General features: G+C 42.7%; 1 protein-coding gene across 1 annotated transcript in view; it reads left to right on the top strand.

Moving 5' to 3' along the window:
• Positions 1-21,101, top strand: part of XKR6 (XK related 6) — a 206,546-nt gene extending 185,445 nt beyond the window's left edge. Inside the window, exon 3 of the mRNA XM_021540532.4 lies at positions 1-21,101. This exon is cut by the window's left edge and continues 18,703 nt beyond it. The gene's annotated coding sequence lies outside the window, so the exon portion shown is untranslated.

The following is a 21,101-nucleotide window of genomic DNA, read 5'->3' as shown; positions in this document are numbered from 1 at the left end:
CAAAAGTTTAGGATATTTTTCTAATTGCTAAATTCAGTGAGCAGAGGAACTTAGAAAGTAGGTTTGACTCAATCTGTAATCCTGCAGCTAAAGTCTTTTAAGTTCATACTTAAGAACACTCAAAGGAAATAACTTGCAAAAGCTGCTTGTTCCATGACCCACCAAGAAAATCTGTTAGGGAAAAAAAAATTATGGAAGATGCTTAGCAATACTTTTTTCATTTCTGTGCTATCCAGCCTCTTCAAAGCAAAGCAAGGCACCCTTTAGAGTACCAATAAAAGCACACCCATGCTTCAGTTCCAAATGGCTTTTCTGGTGACTTGAGAACCCAAATCTTTAGCAGTGTCTTTGGGAAAGAACAGGAGAAATTCACTTTGTGGACAAGTATAAAGCCACTTCCAGCTTCCAGAGCCTAAGACTAGGGTGCATTTTTTGACAGATTATGTCAGGTAAGGAGGTTTGTCCAAAGTTCCTTGGTTTTATGTGAAGGGGATCCAATCCTCTAATTTAGCCAGATCTGGGTATCCCATGAGTTATCAAGATCCATTCCATACTCAAGGGAGACTGCCAGGTAGGGATTCATCCCAGTTTATTTCAGATCTCTTGTGTGGGCTTTATTTGGTTATGTTTAGGTGAGCTGAATCCCATCCAAAGTGGACAGGATTTGCCATGCTTCCAAGACACTCTCCACTATGGCTTCTCATGATAATTTTGTACTCTGCTAATGAGAATTCAAAATTGTCTCTTTCAACACAGCTCTGGAGTCAGGAATTTGGCTCTGCAGGCCCTGCCAAAGTGGCACATCCACATCAGGCATTCCCCTGACATGAGTAAAGGTATGGAGGAACTAAAGAAACGGGGGAATTTGATTTTCTTAAGTGCTACACACTTTCTGCAACCATCTTCTAGTTGCTGTAGGGGTTCCCAAAAAATCTGTTGGAAATGAATGCACAAGCAATAACCTTCTGTGTGTTTTCCTAAAGGATAAGGTCATTTTCTCACAGTGCTTGTTCAATTCACACAGAGAGCTGCTAACAGTCACACTGGCTTCTCCTGCTCATTTGCAATTTATTCTGGTCAATTCTCCTAATTTTCTCTAATCCAGCCATGACATTGTAAATGATAGAAGAATAAAGCTCACATTGCCACTGTTTGCAGGAGAGCTAGGGAATCGTGCTTCTTCCAGGGTGTTACTTCCTCCCTTTGCAAGAAGATTAGGAGATGTTTGAGCAGCAGCGAAGGGGCTTCCTAGTCCAGAAAATCCAACTTGCTTTTGTCTGTGTTGGACATAAGGCACTGAGAGCTCCTTGCACCACTGATAATTCATGTCTCCTGAATGAAATGAGGGTTCCATATCTATCTTTTGCTGCCCAATGGATGCTACCCCATGGATGAAAGTGGCCCAATGGCCTAAAGAACTTTTACCAACCATCCCTGTGCTGGAAACACATTGGAAATCTTTTCTTGGATCCAGCCTGGCTTCCCCTGGCTAACATTAAACCCACAGCTTCTCATATTCATTTTTCCACTCATGAAAGGAAGCACCAGGTATGTGTTGTCCTGGGTTGACAGGCTAAATTTAAAAGCCCAAGACCGTACCAAATCCATTCTGGGATATTGTGCTGAGAATTACCCACAGAGCCCCAGTCATCCAGGTGCCTTAACAAGTCTCCTTGTGGGAATGCAGAGCAAGCAGCCAGACCCCACCAGGTGCCAGTACCGGTCCCACCAGCACCGGTCACTTCAGTGGTACCAGTTTTCTTGCCACGTACCTGCTGCTGCCTGAAAAGAGCAGCAGGATCCATCCAGGGGCTGCCCTTCTGCTGAAGCCTTGCTTGGCTGGCCATCATCGACAAGTCCAAGCCGATATTCCCAAGCACACGTTTGTGGATGCAGCCTCCAGCATCCCCAGGCGGGCTGTTTCCTCTCAGTCACCTGAAAGGAAGGGAGAATGGTTTATTTTGCTTTTGATTATGTTCAACCCCAGTAGATTTCCCTGCTGGCGAGTCCTCCCTCTTTGCCCTCAGGCGCTACCAGTACCCCTAGATCACAGGCTATTTCTCAGAGCTTTTTTATCATCATTAAAAGTCATGAAAAATCAATGGAAAATTTTCCCTCAGAGATGACTGGTTTGTAGGAAACGCTTCTGATTTATTTTCCTCCCCATTCCCCAAACAGCATCATTCCTAAATGGGCTCTAATATCAATATCAATGTTAGTAGGATCCATTGATCAAGCTGTGAATCAAAGCTCACTGCTGTGGTGGATATACAGATGTTAATGACAGTTGCGTTAAGCCAAATTTAGCACCTGGATTCTTCACCATCCCTTTGTTTTGTATCTACCTCACTATGATTTCTTTGATTTCTTGTGATTTAGTGTTGTATACAATGTCAGAGGTGATATGTAGATAAAAATATATATATATATATACAAATATATATTTTTTGCTTTGCAATAAAGCTCAAAGCTATAACACGAATATTCATAAAATGTCATAATCTTTATTGTAAAGTTTCCTTCTTAGTTGTAAAATCCTGTCTGGATCCTATTTTCCTGTACACTGGAATCTATATTGTGTTCATGAGTGAATGGTTATTATTTCTGTTCCTTTTCCATTGAAGTGATGTTTTTGAGATGTGAGATAGACACCAGAATTGTCAAACATGAATTTACTTTTTTTCTTTTCCCCAAATACAGCCTGTTTGCAATTGGAATCAAACAGCAAAATTGAAAGAAAATTATTTGCAGTCCTGATCTTTCAATTTTGGTTTGTCTGATCTCAACACTGAATTTGGCACGAGGCAAAGAGGGAGCAGACAAAGAGGGGCTTTTAGGACTGATGGAGGAAAAATATGTTCATTTCTTTCCATTTGGGTGAAGAGGGGGTCCATTTTATGAAGTAATTGGAATGTGGCACTTCCCTGAGCCATGGGGCCACATTCATTAAAGACTTGTCCATCTAATGGCAGCCACTGACCCAGAGTCACTAATCCAGGTCCTTTCTGTGGGAGTGGAGAGAGACAAAGAATTCCCCAGGACAAATCACCACTTGGCTGAGGCACATGGGATGCATCTCCTTCAGTATGGCTGGAATTTGGGGATTTGAGGCTCACCTTGGATATCTCACCTTGATGGGCTAAAGCCAAATTCCCATGGTCAGAGCACAAATAACCTGGCAAGTGAAAAACCCTCATTTTTTTTGGTCACGTGCATCATTCTGAGCCACACAGTTCCTTGTGCTCCAGCAATGGAAGGGGTGAGGAATGTGGGAGCTCCTGGAAAAGTGAGGAAGACTTTGCCCTGTGCTTATCTGGTGGAAAATGTCCATGGGCCCTGGAGCCAGGAACACCACAATGACCAACACCTGGCACTGAAATTCTGGCTGAGTCTGTGGTGTGGGGAGAAGCATTAGAGAGGGCTGTTGAGGTGGACAGGACCTCTCAATTGTTTATTCCCAGGAAAACATTTCTAGGAGCCTCATATCTTGATCCTTCTGCCAGAAATGTGAGGTCACAAAGCCCACATCTGTCCAGAGCAATCCTTTTCAGTGCCCCCACCACTCCCATAGGCTGGAATTATTAAAAAAAGTAAAAGCACCAAGCCCCAAATACTGGGATTCTTAGCTTGGTTAGGAAACATTTGCAGGTAACTCACTTTACTGGGAGTAAAATGAGGGGGATCCTCTCCATTTCCTTTCCACCAGACTGTGGGGAATGTAATATTTTCCCCCGTGCTTTGACAAAGCAAACAAAAAATTAGTGACCAGAAAGAACTGGACACAAATGGAATATGACATATTTTTTTTAAGAGCAAAGAGAAGAAGTATTACTGAACAGAAATCCAGCTGTTCCATTAGGAAACAAAAAATATTTTAAAAAATTTAAAAAAATTAGAAAGGGAAAAGAAGTCAAGAAAGAAGCAGGAAATGAAACCCAAAGATGAATAAATCTCTGTGGAGAAAATGCTGTTGGGTTTCACTTAAAGCACAAGACAGGACTGCAAAACACAGATTTAGACTGGGTTTCACGAGACCCCTTCTGCATAGTCTTCTCTCTAAAACTGGCACAATCATTCAGTGCAAACAGCATTTTTTTTCCTCATTCTGATCTGGTGTCTGTACAAATCTGGCTTGTTCTTTGGTTTGGTTTGATTATTTTTGTTGCCTGTTCCCACCTATTTCTATTTTTATGGTGTAGTATTTTGTCTATCTGGAATGAAATACAGATGTGTTCATGAAGATGTATAGCAGATGGAATTACAGGTTGGAGTTGAATTGGAAAAAGAAATAATCTAACAATGAGAAAAAATATCTCTATGAAAAGTATGCTTCCAATGTGTGTGTTTGAATTTGGGCATTTTGTCATTCTACTGAGATTTTTAAAGGTTTATTTTGAGATAATGAGACTTTCTGAAGTTTGAGAGGAGCTTGAGATACCAAAAAGCACAATTTATTGTTAAAATGCTATAATTTGATTGAGGGTCCATTATGGTAGTTCAATCTTTGCCTATTATAATCCCCAAATTTTGACATAAAATACTCAATCCTTTCAATCTGTTCATTAATCATCTTGCATTAGGCAGAAGGGAGAGATGCAGCTGTTTCATTTCTGCTCAGAAATCACATGGAATTCCTGGCCTTATTTGTTCTTTATTTGCTTCAGAAATAGGGTTGGATTTTGTATTTTGTGGTTATTGCCTTCAATCCCTGCCGTGAAGTCAAAAAGGTCTCCTTTTAATTGAGTGGCAAAGAGTCAGTTCAGTAAATGGAAGCGACAGCCTGGCTTTTCTCTCATCTGCAGTGAAATGTGCTCTGGGAAGAACCAGGTCGTGGAATCACTGGTGGATCTGATTGGGTCACACTAATTTATATTAATGAGGTTCCTGGTGGATCCTCTCTGCCCTCCAGAGCTGCAGGTGCTGGATGAACTCCGTGTCTGAAGCAGCATCAACAATGTCCGTTCGGAGGGCTGGTGGTGGTTTGATGAACTGATGAAGTCTTCGGCATTTCTTCTTCCTCTCTTTGAAGGGAGCTCAGGTTTTCTTCCCTTACTCCCACAATTATTTCCACTGGTGCTAATGGGATGCCTTTGGTTTTGGTCATGGAAGCAGTTCCTTGTCCCAGCTGGTTGGTTTGTTACCATGGTTATATTGCAATGATTTCCTAATGACAACTCTGAGCTTTTAGGTCCTTCTGCAACATCAACTTTGCTTTTTTGAGAACCTTCCTGTGTCTCTTCCATCTATGTGGAGGAGCTTCGTGCTCACTGTTGGGCTCTCTGCTCCTTTCCATGTTTCAGGACTGTCAATTTCTATAAAGATCCCTTTTGTTTTGGAAGGTGGCTCCTGAGCAAATTTCTCCTCTTATTCCACTTTGCTAAATGTGGGAAAGCTTTACCAGCTTCCATGGAGCTGATCCAGCTTTTGTCCTGGCCTAGAGCAGAGCATCCATCAGTGAGCAGGGTGTGCTGTTTGAGCAGGAATTGCCTCTGTGTTGCCTGTTGCATGACAGATGGAATATAGCAAATGGATATAATAGCACTGGGAATGTCTTCTGCTGTCTCACCTACTAAAGAGAAGGTTTGGGTAAAATGTGGAGCAGGTTCTGACCATGGAGCTTTTACAGAAACCAAGACTCATTTGATTTGGATCAAGGTTTTTCCTGAGATCCTTTAGGCAGCAGAGCAGTGAGAAAGGCTGCAGGACTCAGTTTTACTTTCTCTCTGTTACTCCTGAGGTTTGGAGGCACAAAGCCCTGCACAAAGTCAGATTTGGCTTACTCACTCCTCAGCTCAAGTCAAGAAACAGAGTTTTGTCCAAGGCATGAGGGTGAAACCATGGTTTGAGCGTCCCTTCATGGCTGTAGGGTTGGGCATCAGGACATGCCCAGGCTCTCATGAGGAAGGAAGGACAGACCATCAGAAGATCCTACAAAAGATACCAGAGCTTAAAATATATGGAAAAAGTGCTGCAATTTTAGCCCAGTGAAATTCTCCTCTGAGATATAGACTCAGCAATGGAGGCTAAGGACAAAATGCCTGATGGGACAACTGTGAATTATGTTCGTTTTCCTGTCAGGAAAAGCTAATTGCTCAAACAAGTGATGGATCATCTTGAACCTGAGGAGAACTAGCCTGCACTCACCAGAGCAGTCACACCATCAACACACAGTCCTGCCTGACCTGGACTAGGTATGCCAGGAGGAGGTGTAAGGCTGGTAGAAGCTGAAAGGATGATCTTCCTCCTCCTCAGGGGGCCTGCCCCATCTCCGAAGCTGGCTCCAGTCTCGAATATGCACCCTGAGCTACTTCTGTGAGGTGTTAATGGCATTGGCTGTGAGGACACTCAGCTCTTCGGTGCCAGTCCCTCTTTGGATGATTAGCTCAGCCCCAATGACATCACTTGGCAGGGAATTTGGTACAGCTCTTCCTGAGCACCAGATGAGTGTTTCACTGCCCAGCCAAGTTCAGTCTTCAAGATGAGCAACCAAACTCCTTCCCTGGTGGAACTGCTTAGGGTCTCTTCTTCATCATCCCTGAGCTGCAGGATGAGGGGCAGAGTGATACTTTGGATGCGCTTTGAAGTGGCAAAAACTCTAAACTTAATAAGGCACACAGATTATTCTCCCATTCCTGTTGCATTCCTTGTCTCCACTCCCACTAATAAATTACACAGAGCAAGATTTGGCACTCAGTTGTCAAAAGCTTTTCAGTTCTTGGCACAGTTTGGGCTTCATTTAATGAATATTGACCCAGAGATTCCCCCACATGAGGATTTAGTAGCAGGCCTGGAGACAACTTTGGCTGTGGGCACTCTTTTGTGGAGGCTCAGGGACACTTTCACAGGGTGACAGACCCACTGTCACAGTGGTTTTTTCATTTATTATGGATAAAGTCACTACAAACCTTATCAGCTTTTGGTTCAATGTCATGACAAGCAACAGTGCAAAAGTCAAGAGGAGGTGATATAGGACTGAACCTGAAAACAAGTTCCTGCTTAATAAGAGAGAGACAAGGTTTGGGGGAGAGGTCATATCTTTTACAAGAAATATATATTTTATTATTAAAATACCTCCCCCTTCAAACCATGCCTCTTGTATTACCTCAGACTATGCCAGCTCCTAAAACGTGACTGGAAAATGCTCGGAAACGTCTAAAAATGGATTTTATCCCAGTGTTGTCATTCTATTGTTAACAAACTTTTGTGACTCATTTCGTCCTTCTGACTTGCACCTTGTTCTTACCCCACACCAAAGCAAGAGGCTTCAACTTTTCAAGGTGCCAAAGGTTTCTTATTAAGTCCCAAAATACCATCCCTGCTTTCCGTGGGAGCTGAGGGGATCAGAATGTTCCAGGAAGAGCCCAGAATTTTTTTGGTCCATGCCTTCCCTTTGTTATACAGCCAGCAGAGCCTCAAGGATGGCATATGGCCTTATTACATTTGCTTTTTAAAAAAATAACAAGTCCACAATGCTGCCTGAGTTTTAATAGTGCTGTGTTTATGTCCATTTCCCTTGGATAAGTGAGATATTTCAGAGCTGGCTGCATTTTCCTGCATTAATTCCTTATTTTTCAGGCTAGGGGGAGTTTTTCTGGCTATTTTTTCTGGCTTTCCCACAGTCCAAAGCTGACTTAAAATATCATTCTATGTTTTCTTCCCCAAATCTGATGGGAGATCTGATGCCCCAGCTCTGATGCTCACTCTGAGAGCTCAGCCTTGGGCTTTCTAAAAACTCACAGCCAAGGGCACTGAAAGAATTTGCATCAGCTGAGGCCTGAGGAGGTGTTTGCAACTTCCGATTGGGCTAAAAGTCCACAGATTTGGTAAATCAGACTTGGCTGCACAACCCTGTGGATCACTTCTATGCTGGTTCCATCAGCTCCTGTGTTCAGTGCATCAGAAGCTTTTGCAATATTAGGGGTTTTTTTTCTAAAAAAAGTGACTTATCAGAAAAAACAAATGTATTTGCATCTTCTTATGACGAGAGCAACCTCCATCAGCCAAATTTTGGTAATTCAAACAGCAGAGATCACCTGTAACCCTTTATTTGAACAGCTCAGTTCTTTTCTCAGGAAAAGAAGTGCCTGGTTTGCATGAAGCAAAAAGAGTTGGAATCAATCTGGTATTAAAAACTATACCAGGTATTTAAAGAAACTATTAAACAATGATTGAAATCTGGTTGGTTTTACATCCCATGCCTATATTATAATTTATTTAGCTACTTGAGTAGTTCCAGAAGATAAATCCCTTAAACCTGCAGGCTTTAGCAGCCAGATGTCCTCCCCGAGGTGTGTCCAGGCCTGGTTATCATGATAGGATTTTGGGATCATTGTAGAAACCAAGAAGAACACTGTGAGAAAACCCAGCTGGTTTTGTCCTCTGAAAATTTCTCTTAGCAGCAACAACAGAAGTTTTTAGCACACGGTTTGTTTTCTATTCTTTATTAAGGTATCTTTCATCTGTATTCCCATGACAATTTGTCACCTCTGTGCACCTTAGATGGATGTGTGAGGCAAGATAATAATTCCCTGTCATTCTTCCAGGACAATTTTATTTCTTCCCCTTGCTCTTTATCCAGAAAAGGTCTCACACAGATCTGCAGTAGGAATCTCTCAAGTTTTAAGGTTTCTGACTGTCCCCCCTCTAGAAATAAGATTGGTCCTTGAGATTTGTGTTTGCTCCATGACATCCTGGCCACTTAGGGAGGCAAGAAAAAAAAAAAAAGTAAAAATTAATAACTTTCCAATGAAGCTGAAATTTGACTCACCGAACTGTCGACATTTACAGCGTGGTTGTCCCACTTGTGTAGATTAATGAATGGATGCCACATTTAGGAAGGAATGTGCCTTTCTTGGATGCAATTCCTGTCATTGTAAAGCAGCTGCCTGCACTTTGTCAGGTGAATCATGACCTAGAAATGTCTGAATCTGTCTTGACTTTAGAAGGAGTCGGAGATACCAACTCAAACACAGGCATCGATCTCTGTTTGTTCAGATAATGAGGCTCCCAGTGTCCCAAGATCAAATCAATTTTTAAAGTGTGCCCTGCAGACTGCTCACCTGTCAAGGTGATCTCCTGTTTCTTCCAATCTTTATGGAAGGAAAAGAACCTCTCACTTTTAACACTGTGACTCAAGTTGATAATATTTAAAAGTAAAGATCTCATTGGAACCTTAATGGCCACTTAACACTGTAATTATACAGCAGCACTTCCAAACAATCTCATTTTCATCCCAAGCAACCTCATTTTCATATTCTTCCCCAGCACAGGGTTTCAGCAGAGAAGTATCACCTGCTGAAAATCTCAAGCTGCTTTCAGGCTTGATCTTCTGTCCAGATTTGGCCACAGCCAATTTTGCTCATTTTGGGAATTCAGAACTTGAACAAGATCAGCTTGCCAAGCCCCTCCAAAGGGACATTGCAAGGTCCTGCAGCTCCTCTTCTAGATTTTTATTGCAACAGGTATAAACAATTCAAAGGCTTGAACTGCCATGTCTGGCACCTTGTTTTTGAAGAAGGAATCCTTCAGTGTACCCACAACTCTTGCACAAAGCTGACACCTTTTCTCTGGCAGAACAAGTGGCATCATTTGTTTTCACCTTCCAAAGAGATTTTAGAGCATTAATGGCAATGAGCCAGTGCTGAGACATTCTTCGTGTTCCAAAAAGCACAGAATCCCGCTGATTTCTCTGTGAACATCTCTCTGGAATCTGGACTCTGTGGGATGCTCCAGCAGCTGTTTCATGACTCAAAGAACAAGAGGTGTTCAGCTCCCAAAGCCACTGGCCAGGGCTGCACATGGGAGACCCAAGTGGGAAAATAATTACAGGTGCAGTGGGATGAGAGGAACTATGCTGATAACACTGTGGAAAAGGAGCTTGTTGCCTTGGCATGAAATGAAGGAGCAAAAATTTAAGATGGCTGTTGCTCCAATGTGGATTAATAAATTTAGGATGGAATAAGCCAGCATGGAAATGTGTAAGTACTTTAAAAAATTCAAACCTCTACAAACGTTTAAGATTGAATATTGCTGGTAAAATTCACTTCATCTGACTTAGATAACTAAAAGTTAACTCCCCAAACTCAAACTGGTGCTGCTCAACTTTGTCTTTGATCCTTGGAGAAGAACACTCACCCCTCCTAGCAGAGATATCTAAAGCAGGAGAGATCAATCAGGCTCTGGAAATGCCAATTTCCTTCCACTGACTACAGAAGGAGACAGGGGTGATCCTCTAACACAATGTAGAGATCACAGGCCATTTTCAATACTCATGAGGCAAATTCCTTTGTGTAGGAATGAGGCAACATTCCTGCTGTCCTTCTTCCATCTGCAATTCATCAGAGAAGTTTCAGACATTAACACCAAGGGGCAAAATCACTGTAAAAAGTAGAGATCTTCATTGTTTCTTGGAATAACAAAGCCTACCCCTCTCAAAAAGCCTCTCAGACTCAGATCCCAAACCTTGACATAGTTTGATAGAAGCAACTTGGCTTATCTGATTTCCACCACTTCTTTTCCAGCATAAAAGCTTGTTCTTTAATTGTCCAAGTATTTTCTGGAAAATAAAGTTTTCATGGAATTCCTGACTTTTCAGCCTTTTGTAGTTAGGCTTGTGCTTCACTGTCTTGTTGCTCAGAGTATGGGAGGAGCAGTGCTTTTCCTGTAACAAGGTTTCAGGTTTTGTTTTTTTTTTTTTTGTTTAATTAGTCTGTTAAAGGGATTTCTGCTTTAGAAAAATGATCATAAAGAAATCCCTCATGCTGTGGGGCACCACACAACACCACGGCCCTCCATACTTGGATTCTTGGCTTGCCACAGGCCTCCATGCTTGGATTGCTCTTCCACTGGCCCATCAAGCTCCCAGAGGAATGTCTTGTTAATTTAAGACTAGGGTAGAGGAACACTGTGATGAGAATGTGTCTAATCCTAGATCCTTTCCTATTTAAAGAGATTCATTCTTCCTGACCACGGATTTTATCGAGCTTTTTACTTTTCCATGAGCTGTACTGCTACAAGCTCCCCCGGTGCTGGGTAGATCCCACCTGCAGAGCTAGGCTCTCCCCAAAAAAACAGGTAGTGTTTAAAAATTAGGAAACCCAGGTGCAGGTTTGCCATGAGGAAAAGCTCCTCAGGACAAGGTGCAGGTGTGATGTGGGAAAGGAGGGATTCCTACATGGACAGAATTGGCAAGGAGGAGCTGCGGGGCTGTGGTAGAGCTGACTGCAGACACCTGCTGGGAGGATGTAGTGTCTGACAGAACTAAAACATGGTGACTGACACAACCCTTCTTGTGTTGGACTCCTGCTGCCTCTACAAGTCCCTCAAATGTCCAGAATAAAATCTAACGGAAGGCGGAGATGGAAGAACTTTGATAAAACATTTGTCCTTATCTCCTTTGAGCTCACAATGTTCCTCAAACCTCCTCCAGCCTCTGCCTGGAACTGCATTTTGCTAAGGATTGCAGATGCAATTCTCAAAATATGTTTGGTATTTTTTGTATAAGATATTCCTTTTAAGTAGTTCTGCAGCCTTTCCCACCTGAGTATTTCACATTTACTTACCCACCTATTTGGAGTGGGGAGACAAGTCAAAAGAGGGATTAATCCCACTTGACTTTCTCTCCCTGAAAGAGTCTGGTCTGAGTTCTTTGCATCTGCTTCCTCTACCATCAGTGGAAAGAGGTGTGCAGCTTTGGAGAGGAATTCCACATCACTCTTCTGTGTTTTCAATAACTCAGATGAAAAACATATTATTTACCTGAGTAAAGGCAACTTGAGAAGGTAGAAATTGCAAAATCATGCACTAAATAAATTCCTGGAACACTGTTGAGAGACAGGAACATTTCTGTTGGAAGCCTGTATTTTTGGTGGTTATGAAGTCAGCTAGATCCCTCTTCTTGGAGCTGGGATTTAAACTGCAGTATCAGATTTTCCTGGCTATTTTCTGACTACTCTTTTTTTGCTTTCAGAAAATTCAGGTTGGTTGTGAAGTAAAATCAATGTGTTTGACTAAATTAGCCAGTTACCATGATGCTTCAGGCACAGGCTGGGATTCTTGGAACTGTCCTGTGCAGGGCCAGGAGCTGGACTTTGATCATCCTTGTGGGTTCCTCCCAGCTCAGGATATTCTGTGATTCTATGATTCTAAAGCTTCTTTAACTCAGAAAAGTCAAAGTTGGGTGCAGTGAGACTGGAGTGGGTGTGGTACTTGAGGACATGGTTTGATGGTGAATATTGTGCTGAGTTTATGGTTGGATTTGATGATCATAGAGATCTTTTCCAACCAGTTTCCAAGGATTATTGCAGGGCTGCAGTCATTTTCATCTCATCCTGATCATTCCAAAAAAGAACCCCCTCCAAATGAACCTGTAGTCTGGAGTCACAGATCCTCTGTGGATGACCCTTCATTTTGAGAACTCATCCACCCAAAAAATAGATTGTTGATAATGTTAAATGCACAAACTCAAATCCCAGCTGTGGGAAGCTGAATACCACTTTACCTGGCCCAAAAAAAACTGGTGGGTGAGCAAGAAGCAGAAGTTTGGACAGCACAGACTCATCCAGGAGCTGGGGTGGCAGAAAGCCGTGACTCAAACACACACTCGTGTCCCTCATTGAATAGTTTTTACATTTCTTTAAATGTTGGGGTTTCAACCAAGTTTTCATGCTTTTTATTAAGGCAAAAGTCCGTGCTTGTGAAATTGTGAACTTGATGTGTTATTTTGTATCTGTTTAAAAAAAGAGAAAAATGTATTTAAAGCTAAAGAGCCGTTATTGTGCGGGGTTTTCTCTCAAACTGGTGCATACACTTTACATCAGGGACCTACTATACATAACAAAAAATCAGTGCTACAGTTACTGTAAAACCAGATACACACCTTTTACTGTAATAATAACTTTTAAAACCTTGCACTGTAATGGTTGCTATTAAAAAAAAAAAAAAAACTACAAAAAAATACCCTCTTGTCAGAACTGATTTTGTATCTTTGATTATATCTGAAATTTTAGCATTTTTGTATACTTGCCATGTCAACCACAGCATCCTCCATGGTTGATTTCCAGGTTCCGTTTCCTTTCCATCTAATCCAACACATGCATTGCTCCGTGTGGATGGGCAGGGTATGGCCCTGGGGGAGCCACGTAGGTCCCCGCCCCGCTCTTGTTCAGAGCCGAGTAGAAGGAAAAGCAAAGACCCCAAACCATTGGGATGGTTTCAGATCCCATTCCGAGTTCCAGCTGCCCCAATAGAACCCAGTGAGCGATTCCCAAGTCATTCCTTTATCCTGGCGTTGCTCCGGCCGCTGTGGCCGTCCAGCTCCATCCCACAGCAATGCATCGCGAGTAGGTAGGAAATCCAAACCAACAAGATAACTTTGCAATCACTGAGTTTATTGATTATTTTTTTTTTTTTTACCTTCCCCTTTTGAACATTTTTTTGAACTAAGATGTATTTGGAATCACAGCATGGTGTTGCAATTCTTTCTATTTTTAAATACTGATACATTCTGTGTGTAAAGTCTTGTTTCTTAGCTAAGAGAATCTTAAATGTGGAGCTGAGTTCGAACCATTTTTTTCCTTGTTGTACTGTGATTTGGGAATTATTTTGATATAATCCTTTAATTTGCTAGAAGATTTCCCACGCCTTCTCCCTCCTTCCTATCACCATTTCATATTTTTTACAAAACTGAAAAAAACAAACAAACAAAGGAACAAATAATCTTTTTTTCTCTATTTAGGCTGTGTAATGTTGTGTTGTCCAGATTCTGTATAAAAATATGTATATGATGTATCTGATATTTGGCAGCAAACGGCTGCAACTTTAACCAATATAATTAACAAAGAAATGCATAATGTTGGTGTTTTAAAAAGTAAAAAAAAAAAAAAAACCTAGTTAAGATGTTTGTGTAAACTTGCATGGTTTAAAATGTACTTAGTGCATTGAGAAATGTTGTTAGGGTCCTAAGTGAAAGGCTGGTTTACTTTTTGATTCTAATGGTGATTGGTTTGTTGATCAGAATATCCCCTATACTGTATGTCTTAGTTTATTTAGCATATTGGTTTCTTTTCTTTCCTCCAGACCTAGCATAGTGTATCTATTTCTGTGTGATACTGTTCCTTAAAACCAGGTTGTGGAAACTGCGTTTCGTCCGGCCAAAACGATGTTTCGCATCACGCTCGTGGTTCAGTTGCGCTCCATTTGATTTGCTGTGAAGTCCAGGTTTGACTTTCCCTTGGGATCTTACGGCGGGGAGACGCTCCAGGCCGGGCTGCGGGTGCCACTGGGACCAGGAGGACGTGAGGGTGTGGCTCCAGTGGGACACCAGCGCCAGGCCCGGCGGTCTCTGACCACAGAGGGGTTTGAGGGCAGGATTTGGTCCATCCTTAACCTACAAAGGCTGGGTTTTTCCTCTCGGCAGCACGTGTTTTATCAGGATCACAGCAGGCATGCCCTGGGCTTTCTCCCAGCTCTCTAATGGATGAATTTGGCTTTTGTGGGCAGCCGTTCCACACTGCTGAAATCACAGGGTACCGGCAGCAGCGGAGTGTGGACAACCAGCCCTTGCCACCATGAGAAACGCAACGAGCTTTCGGCACTCGCAATAAGCTCCATGTTCCCTTCCAGAAGCACAAATTCCATGTTCCAGAGGAGCTGGCTCTGCATCCTGCAGAGCTGATGGACATCGTGACAGTTAGGACCAAACGTCCAAGAGGCGACCACGCGGGCAAAGGTCATGGTTCATTTTCACATCTCCTGCTCCCACCACACCTCTTCCCAGTTCTCTCTAAGCTTTGCTACTGCTGAACCACCAGAATGGGGACATTTCCAAGCCTCCAGCAGGAAAGAACAAAAATTGCTACTAATGGCTTGTGCAACTGCCCTCCCTGTGCTGGGCAAAGCCGACGCACATGTTCTTGTCTCTCAATGCCTGAAAAATCTCCGGTGGCCTTTCCCAAAAATAAGACAGAGCTAGACTTGAATATATAGAGCTATCCAACTTTTTCAAGTCCTTCATCCCAGAGGGTCTCCAAGGGCTTTACCAGCATAACACGCTCTTACTCGTGCAGCCTGTAAAGTGGCAGAGCACTGTTAACGACCTGCAGCCACCTCTGGGGGGACCCTGCCAGCTCACGGCCACTCTATGCAACAGTCTGGTGCAAGAGGTGTGGCTCACACCCTTGGGGGGACTTGGCAAAGGTATAACATGCACAAATCCCAGCTAAACATCTGCTGAGACCCAAGAGGACAGATTGATTCATTTGATTTTCCTTTTCTGGGCAGTCCCCCTCTTCTTTTCTGTCCTCATACCACAAGCGGTCCAAGTAACTTAAACTTTTCCAGTTTGCTTTCATCAGCTTTTTCCTTCCTGAAAGCTTTTTAAATATTCTTTTCACACAGGAGGGTAGGGAACAAATCTTTCCTTCTCAGCTCCAGAAATAGAACAACTCCATACCTCTCTCTTTGCTTTCCTTGCTTCTAGTCATTGACCAATAAACTTTCAGGCTTCCCTGATCTCCATCACATCTTTTAAACAACAGCTGCACTCTGATTTTGCTGCTTGATGTTCTAATTGGTTTTAATCCGGACAGAAATAAACAGCCTGACACTAGGCACTGGCAGGAATCCTTGCTTGGCATGCAGATATAGGCACTGTCCTGTGGCCAAATCCTACAGCTCGATGGATGCTGGCTTTTGGCCTTGCTGCTGACTGCAAATCCTGTGATTTGTTGCAGGATTGGCTGCATCTCTGAAAAGCTGCTCGTGGTGCTCATCTCCCCAGCTTGGTAAGCTTTGTTCTTCCTTTGTTCCAGGTCCAGAGTTACCGCAAACAGTGGAAATGTCTCAGCACTGACTCTCTGGAGAAAGGAGAAGATCTCCTGGTTGATATTTCGAGGCGTGGTGCTCAGTGGATCTTAATCCCCAAAAGGAATTCAGTTGATCCTAAGTGCAAGGTCTTTACATAGAAAAGCTGGTGCTGGAATCTAGCTTCGCTTTCAAAGGCTGTAAGCTCAGCTGCTCCAGACCCCTCAGGCTTGTGGAGCATTCTCAGATGGAGAACATCAGCACTCAATCCCTTACAAGAGCGTTTCCCATCAGCTTTCCTTCTGCAGAGCTGACCTTCTGTATCTCCAGCACATCTGGGAGATGTGCCCTGCTAGGAAAAAGTTTATTCCTTGAGAGATGCCATCTAGATTTATGGACCTGTGGAGTCCCCTTGCCCTTGGCCCCTCTGCCTCTTTGTGGCCCCACAGACATCAAGAGGAGTTGGCTTTTGGAGCAGCCTCCTTCAGAGTCAGTCTCCAATGGTCCATCCTCCTTCTCCGTCCCAATGCCAGCATGAAAATATTTCCATTTGATTAATTAACCATAGACCCAACATAAATTACCAAAATCCCACAGAAATATCTCATGGCACAGCTCTCCACCAGCTGTTCATCTTCCATTTGTCCACCAAGCTTTGATTTGCTCAACAGGAACATGTTTTGGGATAAAATAAAAATCCTCTTTAAAAATATTGACCTGGATTACAAGCTGGGCACAGTGCTTTGCTCACCCTCACTAGAAACACATCAGAAGAATCTCTGTATAGACAGACTTTCCCCTTCCTGCCCCCAGAAGAACAAATTCCATGATCAGATCTAATTTCCATCCTTGAAACCAAATTTTTTTTAAACCCCCCCCCAAAAAACCAACAAAAACCCTCAAGCCCTAAACCCTGAAAATATTCAGCAAAGTCCAGGTGAGGTGGGGATTTTGCAGGCCATGGCTGTGGATTTATGCAGGACTTTTCATGACTGTTTTATTTCCAACGCAATAAAGAATAACCAACTTATTGTAGCAAACCTTGTGCCAGGTGCTATCTCCCAAAACCTTCTGCATGGGACAGTCTCCCTGTTTTTTCTCTGCCTCACAGCACTTTGCAGAATGTTGGAAGGGAAAACAATTTGCCGATTGCAAATAGGGAAAACCATGTTTTTGCTTTCTTTTTCTTTCTCTTTACTTTTTCCCTCATTTTCTTTATCTTAATCCTTCTTTCTTTCTTTCTTTCTTTCTTTCTTTCTTTCTTTCTTTCTTTCTTTCTTTCTTTCTTTCTTTCTTTCTTTCTTTCTTTCTTTCTTTCTTTCTTTCTTTCTTTCTTTCTTTCTTTCTTTCTCTCCTTCCCTCTTTCTCTCTTTCTCTCTTTCTCTTTCTCAATCTCTTTCTCTTTTTTCTCTTTCTCTTTTTTTCTCTCTGTTTTTCTCTTTCTTTCTCCTTTCTTTTCTGTCTGTCTTTCTCTCTTTGATCTCTACTATTTCTCTTTTCTTCTTTCTTTTATTTTTCTTCCTCTTTTTTTTAAATTAAATATCTTCCTCAGTCTTGCACTCTCAACCTCTTTCTTTGCCTTTCTTTCCTTCTTCCTCTTTCTTGTGAGATGAGGAGCTTCCACTGGCAGCCGCTGGAATCTGTGAAAGCAAATCCCTTTGGTCTTCCCATCATAGTTCCAAAGCTACCTTGAGGGTGTGCTTGTGAAGACCCCACAGATGTCCCTTTGGAGCAGCCTTTTGGAAGTGCTTTTCTTCATGTCCCCGCTCCATACCTGACTTCCCAAATCTTCTGGATTGTCTCTTTCGCTGGTCTTATGCCCTGTGTACTTTTCTGACCTTTAACAAGCTGAAAACTGGACTTCAAACAGGAAAATGAACATTGTCCCAAGAGTTCCTTTGCTGTCCCTCCCACCTTCCAGCCAACAGACACATCTCTTCTTCTCCCTGGAGCATCAGGCTGGGATCCAGGATCCCTGGATCCTTGCTGTAGTTTTTGCTCACACTTTCTCCCTCCTCCTCCTCTGTGTGACTCCATTTGCCCACCCAGGTTCAATATCTACCTCACATGGCTGCTGTGAGACCCTTGTCTGGGAGATGGGGTAGGAACATCCACCATTCATGGATCAGCTCATCAGCATTCCCAAACTCTGTCTTGACACATCCGTGTTGGCAAAAACCAGGAATTCTATTCATTCCTTTCATCTGATGCCAAAATTTGGGGTGTTTGTATTGACATCCCACAGGCAAGGCTGGGTGTGAGTTGTGGAGGAGATCAGATATAGGGATTCCTGCTCTTATTCCTGAAATACATGAAATTTCCAACACAGCCAGGGACAAAGGGGTTTTGTCCCACACTCCCAAGCCATCACCAAACACCTAATCATCTTTTCCACAATAAACTCAGCCTTTAGATGGCAAAACTCACTTAAGAATGGTGCAAGTGCACATTTTGACTGCAGAAATGACACCAGTGCTTTCTGTGCCACAGTCCAGGCTGTCCTGCAGCACTGCAGGAGCAGCCCAGGAAACATTTGCCGGTTGCTGTTTGAAAGGATGTGCAGGGAAAAGCATTTTAAAAATAGTTTCTCAGCTTTGACAGGAGTTTAGCATCTTCATCCTCCCTCTCCTTGACTGTACATACTTCAGTCAGTGGATTTGGGCTCCAGCAGAAAAGATTTAGGACATGAATCCCAGCAACTGGTACTGGAGAGAAAAACTTTGTAACTATTTTAGCCTACCCTATAGTCAGCAAAAAATGCTATTTTATCCAAGCTTAATCTTAATCAGAATGAATGGTTAGTAGGGTGAAAACCATTCTCTTCAAGTGCAGGAATTTCTGCTTGGAATTTCTGCTACTACCTTCATGAGCTCCACTGAGGTGGACTTTTGAAAACTGTAAGAAAATTGGATTAGGGAACAAAATGGTAAAAAATAAAGAAGAGCAAAATGCCCTCTCAGGGGTGGAAAATGAGCCCAAAAAAGACCTTTCTTGTACACCATGTGAATTTGATTCAGGGAAAACAGTTGGATAAATTACCTCCTTCCAGCCACACTGGCACATGGAAATTCTTGGAGCAGCTTTGAGTGGGTCCCTCCTACTGGAAAGCAGACCTTGGAGAACTTCTTCTTTGTTTGCCTTTGAAAACTGAGTCGAAAATTCAAAAATAGTGAAGGGGAGCGCTTTAGATAAGGTGAATCAAGTCTTCTACACAGGGAAGTTGGATAGGAAAGAACTGTTCCATCCCTTAAGACTTTCTGTGGATTTATTTTTCCAACCCACACGGAAACCTCAAGGCTAACAGCAAACATGAAACAAAAACATGAAAAACAATGCATACGCCAACAAAAACAGTTTGGCTATCATGGAGGGAGATTGTTTTGATCTTTCCCTGTTTGCATCCTCTTTTTTAAATTTAATATATAAATTATCTTGCATTTTGAAACAAAAGCTTTTCTGAAATGAAAAGTAAACAAACTGAAGGAAAATGTCAAAGAAGACCGCCAAGAGCTTCAAACCACGTCATTTGTTTCCCAACGGATGTGATATTTTCCAACAGGAAAAGGCCTGAAGTTGGCATTTCCCAAGAAGTTTTAACTGTGACGCACTGGCTTCTTTTGGAGGGAGAGAAAACTATTTTCCTTCCCAAATCTTGACTGTCTATCACATCTTTACAGGGTTCTTTTTACAATAGGATTCCCTTTGATATGGAAGCGTGCAGCAACATTCAGAGCACTGCAAACAGCTGGTGCCACAAGATCCTTCCTCACAGGATGGGAACAGCCAGGTTTCCAAGAGGATCCAATCCCCGTCAGACTGTGGAGCACCAAGAACAGCACAGGCAGAACCTTCTCAAGTCCTGACTGCCCTTCAACCCAGCCAGGATGGGGCTGTCCCTCCTTTCTGAGGTGGCAAAATCTTCTACTGCCTTCAAACTAAGCAAACAAAGAAAAGGCCTCCTTTGCTTTATGTGGTTTCACTGGCTGGCAGCAAAACAACCCAAGCCGTGAGAAGGTTCATCCAGAGGTTGGCAGGAAGATTCTCTTTAATTCTGTTTTGACATAACCACATTTCTTTTCCCCTTTTGAGTGAAACTTGAAGAGCTCCTGGCGTGCCAAAACTTGGAAGAAGTCACCATTGTCCACCAGGGAAGCCCATTCTCCCACACTCAGCCCCCAGCAGGACCCTGCCCATTGCCCAGAACGATAAGCACATGGTAGAGGTTAGAGGGACCACGACAGCCTCTGGCTGCAGTGACAAAGACAAAAAGCACACTTGAGATTAAAGCACACCTCCAAGCCTGCTCCACGATCCTGATAAAACCCGCTGCCCAGGAGGGAATTCCCCACTGCCTCTCCTCCAAGCTCCCAAGCTCACACTCACACTTCCCACTCTGCCCCTCTCGCTCTGTGATTTTTCATCTCACCATCACCCACTTCTCCCAGGCCAGGCTTCCTCCAGGATATTCCACTGATCTCGGCTCTTGCTTCACCACCAGTGAGGAAGGAGTCTGCAGAAGGTTCCTGTGTGCCAAGGGGGGATTTTCCTGGGATCATGAACACCCCTGGGACCTGCAGGGGAGCCCAAAATGGTGTCATCAGGGCTGATCTCCAAGCCTGCGCTCCCCTTTGGAGAAGAAGCTTATCCTGGCCAAAGCTATTTTGTTAGACTTGGCCTGGAGCTTTGCATCAGATCTGGGCTTGTGCACTTGCCTCTTCCTTGTCCCATTTGTAAGCTTTGGTTTCTGAGCCGTTTTCCTTTTTTGCACTGTCAGGAGTTTCTTTACCCGTGTTTAGTTGTTGTCAGCTGCAAAATGTTTGTTAAGCCTCTCCACCAAGCTCTTTAAGTGAACGTCAGTGGCTGTCTTCCCTTGGACAATAATGAATGTATATATCGTAAGTGCAGACTATACAGAAAAGTGGCTAAGTCAAGGATCAGAGGGTTTTGTAAAGCCTGTTTATTTTTTTAAATAAGTTTGAGCATTTATATTTTACCACCATTTACGTGGTTTTGGGGAACCCAGATTGTGTCAAGATCTCATGCCAAAACAAGCCAAAAGTTGTTTGATTTCAACCTTTTCTTCCATGAACCATATTTTAAATGATATTTTGTCATTTTAAATGTTTTATTGAAACATGTACTGATGAAAAAAAAAGAAAAAAAAGAAACAAAATGTCATCTTGACAAAAGATTTATACATGAATCAGAAAGTATTTATTTCAATTTTGTACCTTTCCATTTTAATACATTATAATGTATTGACTCAACCGAGATAATATAAACAGTTCATTTTAATAACA

The sequence above is a fragment of the Lonchura striata genome, chromosome 3 (genome assembly GCF_050655825.1).
Source record: "Lonchura striata isolate lonStrDom1 chromosome 3, ASM5065582v1, whole genome shotgun sequence".
Lineage (NCBI taxonomy): Eukaryota > Metazoa > Chordata > Aves > Passeriformes > Estrildidae > Lonchura > Lonchura striata.
The sequence above is the reverse complement of the archived record's forward strand: the minus strand, read 5'-3'. Positions and strand labels throughout refer to the sequence as shown.